Source organism: Heloderma suspectum, chromosome 2 (assembly GCF_057233095.1).
Source record: "Heloderma suspectum isolate Gila_16-S chromosome 2, 16-S_ref, whole genome shotgun sequence".
NCBI classification, from domain to species: Eukaryota; Metazoa; Chordata; class Lepidosauria; order Squamata; family Helodermatidae; genus Heloderma; species Heloderma suspectum.
In genome coordinates this window covers 122,050,477-122,057,754 of record NC_139459.1, presented here as the reverse complement: position 1 = coordinate 122,057,754, position 7,278 = coordinate 122,050,477, and positions in this window count along the sequence as shown.

Sequence of the window (7,278 nt, the reverse complement as noted above, 5' to 3'; positions counted from 1 at the left end):
GTCTACCATGACATGAACAATATAGAATCCTTCAATGTCCGTTTCCCCTCTGCATATTTTTGATTATGGCCTAGTTGTCATCCGACACTTTTGCCTCATATCTTTATTTCCATTACCTCTGCAAATCACCTCTGTCACCAAGAAGAACAAAACAAGATGTAGGGAAGCATCAAGATGTACGGAATAAAACTGCCTTGTCAAATTCATTTTGCAAGGGGTTAACGGAGCAATTACCTCTTAAGTCTTGTGGTATTCCTTTGTGTCGTATGTCACCATCCCTAATCCTTGAATGCTTACTCTGTTAAAAAGAGAAACCTAATGTTCTGCTTTAAATGTACAAATAGAGCTGATCTCTTCTCTGCAATTGCTATCCTGACTCTAAGTCATAAATGTACTGCAACAATCTCTGTTTTGGTTTTCTTGTCAAACCCCCAGTTGATTTTAGCTTTATTGCCTTTTATATGATAAGAGAATAATTGCATGGATCCCTTTGGTACAATTCTAATGAGAATTTACATCTGTTGGCATGCCAATGTTGTAATACTTACAAGGACAACTTCATCAACATCAACATGGAATCTAATGTGGTATGTTCGCAATAATGACAATATATCAATAAATGGCAATATGTCCATAGAAAGGATTTAAAAAGGAGCTTGTGATATAGACTGAAGATTGCTGTTGATATGAACACACACACACACACACACACCATGATACACTGAACTAATCATTGTGGCAATTGTCAAGCTACTTTTCTACTCAGGCCTGATGTTAGCAGTTAGCATCCCTGGGCAACAGAAGGTGCCACAGTACTCTGGTGAGGCTCTCTACTGCGTTGACACCACCCTGGGATCCCCATACTGAGTGGCTTGGAGTTTCCATTTTAAATTTCCCACCGTGCCCTGGAACAATAGTATGATGGGGCATTGTGGGTAACTGAAATTTTCAGGTTCAAGCAGTGCCAGCTGCAGGTTTTTGAGAGCCCTTGGGCAAGGCACTCTCAATAGACTCTCCCTCCAAGAGGCTACCTTCTCACCACTACTGTCACCAGCTGCTAATGCTCCTCATCCTCTTTCTCATCCTCTTTCTCATCCTCTTTCTTCCTAGCTTGGCAGGCAGAGATCCAGTAGGCTGTGACATCTACTGCTCCTCTGGGTCAGAGTGAGAGGCAAGTGAACAACCAGGGTGAAATGGTGAAGTGGAGGAGCAATTCCAGGGGGGTCGCTCAATGGGCCCTGGCTGGGGTGGGGGCCCCTGGCTGGTGCCCAGTCATGCCTACTCTTAACACCCACCCTGGCTCCAAGACACCCAGTTTTCATCACTGTTGGTGCTGGCTGGTGCCACCAGACAAACCTCTCTAGCTTTGCCTGAGGGCACTTCCAAAGGGCCCTTCACCCAGGGGGCCCTCAAACCTGGAGCCACTAGTCCTGATTCCAGTTCACATATTATATCTATTATGTAATAGGTTGTTATAATTCTGAAGCTTTATGTCTGAATGCCTGAATGTCTCTTGCAACAAATCCTATTGGAAGCATACAAAGATACAGAGTTTGATTACAGTACCCGTGACAAGCTAGCCTTCAAGGACTATGCTGACCTAGAAGCAGATTTAAGAAACCGGTCAGTAGACCGTGTTGTTTTCAAATGTCTTGTTTCATAATCTTAAGCTTGTGCTGAGGAAAGCTGTGTTTATTACAGGCTAAATGCTAACAGTGTCTCTGCACACAGTTCCAAGGCAATAACAAGCTCTTACACTCCTCAGCAGAAAAGCCTGCTTCGTTTTGTTTTTGTTTTTCAATGACATGCCAGGACCATTTTGCCAACTGACATTTTCAAATCTGGTCTTATTCATAGCCAGGGCTACAGTCTGAAGGCTCAGTGATGCAGCAACCTTGGGGAAGCTAAGCAAGTCTGGGGCTCCTCATGGCCTGGATGGGAGATCATCTGGGAACCCCTACATATACCACTTTGGGTTCTATTGACAAAAGATAGGGAAACCAATGTAATAAATAATAGAAAGAGAAAGGGTGTGCGAGGTAACTCAATGCACATTCCCTTGCAATGCTAGTGGTAAAGGCAGGCAAAAAATGCCATAACTTACACTGAAGCCATTGGCTAAGGAACCGTTAAAACAAGCCACAGTGAATATGTTTTTAAAGGGTTTTAGGTAAGCTTTGTGAATTGAAGCAATAATACTGGCTAGACATTCGCACTAAGAATGGATAAAAAGATAAATGCCGAAGAAACAGCTCAGGAAAACAACACTTCCCCATTTCGCCAGAGTCCTCTTGATTCTGCAGGATGTCTTTCTTATCCGATCTTCCGATCACCTCCTGAAATATCCCTGATTTCCGCTTCTAGTATAAAGAGGAAGAGACGTGATGAAAAACAAGGCTATGTTCTGCTCCACATTCTGCAGTATTACCGTGTCTTCTTCTTGTCTACAAATCAATTCCTGTTTGCTCCAAAACACCTGCTGTCTTTGCGGCAGGGGGCTTCTGCTGTGGTGCTTGGTACAAGCCCTGCTTTTGCCAAGATGAGATAATTTCATAGCAAGTGTTTGCTTTGACTGCTTTGTAATAAACTTTTCAGTGACATTCATGGATGTGGTTTGACATGGTGCCAGGCTATGGAGTTATGATGTGCTAGTTGTATGTACCAAAGATGAACATGGCAAAGTTTTACAAGAATCAGATAACTTAGGGTTATGTGACAATGGCTATCCTTCTGTGCAGTAGCAAAGGAAATCAGGATACATTAATCCCACCTGCTTGATCCCTGTGTCACTGCTTTGTATCACTGTCATGAACACGGATAGGTAAGACATTTGCTCTGTCAAGCTTTATACATTGCACCTCTTGGAACTGAACATGGATGCAATTTGTGGTTGGAAATCCAACAACATGTACACATTTGAAAAATGCACAGCAAACACTGTGTGCATTTTTAAAATGCAGACAAACATGCTTTAGGCAAAAAATATGTACAGGGTTGTTGTTGTTTTTTTCCTGTAAAAAAAGAAAAGAAAAAAGATCTACATTGGAATCAGCACAGAATGGACTTGGAAGATGGAAGTGGGAAAAGGAGGAGGTCCACAAAAAGGACTTGACACATCCAACCAGCCCTAGTCTGGACAATCTTTCTTAGCAGTGAATTTTGAGCTCCACTAACTAATTTGGGCCTGTACAACTTGTGGCCATCAAGGCCAAATCTGGCCCACCAGCTATGCAAGCTGGCCCTCTTGATTTTCTGGTTTATTGCCTCCCTTGAACTATAAAATAGGCATCTGGCAAGCCTCGAAATGTGGCTGGTTGGGTGTGCCAGGCCACTGGGTCTAAAGCTGGGCAGGCTCAAGCTAAGATAAAAACTATGCTTTTATTTACATTTTACCTTGTGGGGTTTAGTGTTATGGTTAAGTGTTATGTGCCTTAAGAAACCCTCAGGGTTGTGGGCTTCCTGCTCCCCTCTAGCCAGGTGTCCTATTTTACAGAGGACAGTCCTTTATTGGGAGATGTCCTCTATTTAAAGAGGTGTCCAGTCTAAGTCCGGGTTAAAGTCAAAGAACCCTGAGATGCTCACATTCAGGAATAGGAATGAGGCGAGACAAGCTTCAAAGAGGAAGTCAGAGAACCTCAAGGAGCTGAAGTCTCACTGGTTTTCCCATCCCTATTTTTAAATTATAGATTTCCATCCCTAAATGTGCACCTATGCATATACATTTGCATATGCAAATGTTATGCAAATTGGTGTCCTCTGTGGGGGTGATGCATTTCCTCTTTGGGGGCAATGCTTACATGGCTATTCTCCTTCTCCTTCTCTGGCACAGTTGGGAGGAGGACATCAGAAGCTTTTGCTTCTGCATTTGATTCCTTAACAGTTTAGCACACATATGCAGGTTATGTTTTGTGTGTGGCAGCACAGAGCTAGTCCCTTTAGGGCAGGACAGGGAGGTGAGGAAACAAATTCACACATAGACTTGGATAGGTTAAATAATTAGCCACAACTTTATTGGTTCAGCTTGGAATAGAGTTGGCGGGGGTATAGGGCATGGATCCATTAATTGGACTACCCACCTGCAGTCCAATTCCATCAACCTGGCCCCCCTGCCAGGTGCCTTATTGTTGGGGGCAGGAGTCAGAGGCACACCCCATCGCACAGACTGTTGAAGTGAGACCCTTTCTGACTCCCTGGAGTGTGGCCTGGATTGCAGCCCCACACTGAGCTGGCTCTTAATGCCACCCACCCCATGGCATGGGGTCTACGCTATTTGCGTTCCCCTTATTTTCGCCGTCTTAGTCTATGTAAATGTTTACGTAGACTAAGACGTGCCAAAATAAGGAACGCAAATGGCGGTGCCCATGGGCGCCGCCATTTGCGCACTTGCGGGGTTTTTCTCCCTTTTAAATCAGCCGTGATAGGCTACATAAACATTTACGTAGCCTATCACGGTGTTTTTTAAAAATCTAGCCATGATACGCTACGTAAATCTTTACGTAGCCCATTATATTTTTTTGTTTTTGTTTTTTTTAACTGGAAATGGCAGCTGCGGTAGCCGTTCGGAAGACCGGCCGCCGCAGCTGCCGCCGCCGAACCGCTGCCGAACCGCCGCCGAACCGCCGCCGGAGCTGCCGCCACCAGGAAGATTCGCCGAAGGTAAGTCCCATCCCGGGGGGGTGGGGGGGAGGCAGACCGTTTCGCCACTGATTTCGGGGGGCCGAATGCACTGGCATTCGGCCTCCATGAGATTCGTTGCAAAATTCTCTGACATCCCTAGTTTTCTCACCAGTGGCATCTGGTCTTCCCATCAGATGCCTCTCTTGCATAGCCATATGACTTGTATCCTGTAGTCGAGTCAGAGCTGAGGGCCTAGACCAGTCCTTAGTGCATGTTGCTGCTAGGGATGGGAGATAAATCCTCCACGGACCCCAGTGAGGCCGGATTCAAAAGAATCCAGCCCCCTGGAGTCTGTGGAGGATGGGAAGACTTACCTCCGCCTCCTGGAGAAATCCTCACTGGCTGGATCCCCCTTGCAGGCCAGTTCCAGAGCACCAGCAATACGGCTGCCATTGCTGTATCGCTGGCTGGGCGGATTCACTGTGGCCACAAATGGCGTCCGGGACACCATTTGCAGCTGGAAAGGCCTTAGTTTAAGGTAAATGCAGCTGTAAATGGCTGCACTTACCTTAAACTAAGGCCTTTACGGCCGCAAATGGCATCCTGGATGCCATTTGCAGCCGCAGTCAATCCAGCCCACCAGCAATACAGCAATGACGGCCGTATCGCTGGCACTTCGGAGCTGGCTGGCGGCTCCGTGGACTCGCTGCAGAGAGGAGCTGGCTGGCAAGGGTTCCGTGGGGGAGGGACGGATCGCCTCCCCCTCCAGCGTACCCCTGCAGAGCCCAGTACACTCCTAGTTGCTGCTTCCAATGCACAATGCCATGCCTGCAGTTCCATATGGATGTGGTGCTTGGATCTGCAGCTATAACAAAGAGATTAGCAGTTAGTGGCCCTTAGAGGGCGAACTGGTATGCAGCTGAGTTCCATCTGCCTATTGCTTGAATTCTGGGTTCTGGCTGGCCCCACCCTGCCGCAGATGTTCTTGCCCCAATCCTGAAGGAATGTGAGCTGAATTCATAGGGGGGAAAGGCCCAGGGAGCAGATGCAGGCCTACAATGCACTCACAAACTAAAATGTGGTAAGTGGGGTTAAGTCCTGGTGTATGAAGAATGGGTCTGATTTTTTAGGCCATGTCTCTAAAAAGGCTCGGCCCATCCCTAAGGGGCATGGGCCCTGTATTGGAGATGCTTTCAGATGTGGCAACCCTTCCCTTTCTGGTCCATCTTGGATCTCCTGATACTGAGGCACACTGCCTCTGATAGTATTGTCACATCTTGGAGCTACAAGGCTCACCTCAAACAGTCTGACTTGAAAATGATGCTACCAGCTCACTTACCCTTAGCCCCCACCCCCAATGCCTGGGAGAATGCCGCCCTGAATAATATTGCCTCATACTCTGACCAACATGTTCTTATAGTGGTGTGGTGCAAGTGGGCAAGTAGTTGATATGTTATGGGCCTTTTTTTTGGTCAGGCATGGGGGGTTGTGCCTTGTGCCACCCTTCTAGAGCCCTTCTAACCTGAAAAGAGCTGTATGGGTCGGTGCTGCCTTGAGCTTTGCTAAAGAAGGCAATGGCAGCCAAACGAATGGACATTGTCCTAGGGATGGCGGAGAATTTCTCCCCGAAACTTCGGGGGGCCGAGCGCCAACGTGTTCGGCCCCCCGAACAAGTTTCGGGGAGAAATCCTCCGCACCCCCCCCACCCCCCGCACCCCCCCCAGGACGGGACTTACCTTCCCTGAATGTCCCTCCCGGCGGCGGGTCCGGCTGGCGGTTCGTCCGGTGTTCGAGCGGGGCGGGAGCGGCAGCCAGTCTTTCGACCGGCTGCCGCCCCCGCCATTGCAATCAAAGAAAAAAAAAACACCATCCCCTGATAGGCTACGTGACGATTCACGTAGCCTATCATGGCAAGATTTGCAAAGTCAGCCGTGATAGGCTACATGAATCGTCACGTAGCCTATCACGGGTGACTTTAAAAAAAAAAGCGCGTACGCGAATGGCGGCCCCCATAGGGAGCCGCCATTCCCGTTCCTTATTTGGTCGCTGTAGTCTACATCAATCTTTACGTAGACTACGGCGAAAATAAGGGCAACGCTATTTGCGTTGCCCTTATTTTCGCCGTAGTCTACGTAAAGATTGACGTAGACTACAGCAACTAAATAAGGAACGCGAATGGCGGCTCCCTATGGGGGCCGCCATTCGCGTACGTGCTTTTTTTTTTTTTTAAAGTCACCCGTGATAGGCTACGTGACGATTCACGTAGCCTATCACGGCTGACTTTACAGATCTAGCCGTGATAGGCTACGTGAATCGTCACGTAGCCTATCAGGGGACTTTTTTTTTTTTTTTTTTTACTTTCGTGTTCGCAGCCGGGCGAGGCGGGAAGCCTCCTCCCTGGCCTGAATTTCGGCCGGGCGAGGCGGGAAGCCTCCCCCCCCCGGCCTGAATTTCGGCCGGGCGAGGCGGGAAGCCTCCCCCCCCGGCCTGAACTTCACGGGGGGAGCAGCGAAGCGCTCCCCCCCACCGCGAAAAAGCTGCGAGAAAAGGTAAGTGACTTTCGTTCACCCCTACTGGGGCCTTGAACCCTCAGGACTGCCAAATATTGTGGCACCATTGCCATGGTGGCCATGTGACTGTGCCCGCTCTGCTAATGGAGAA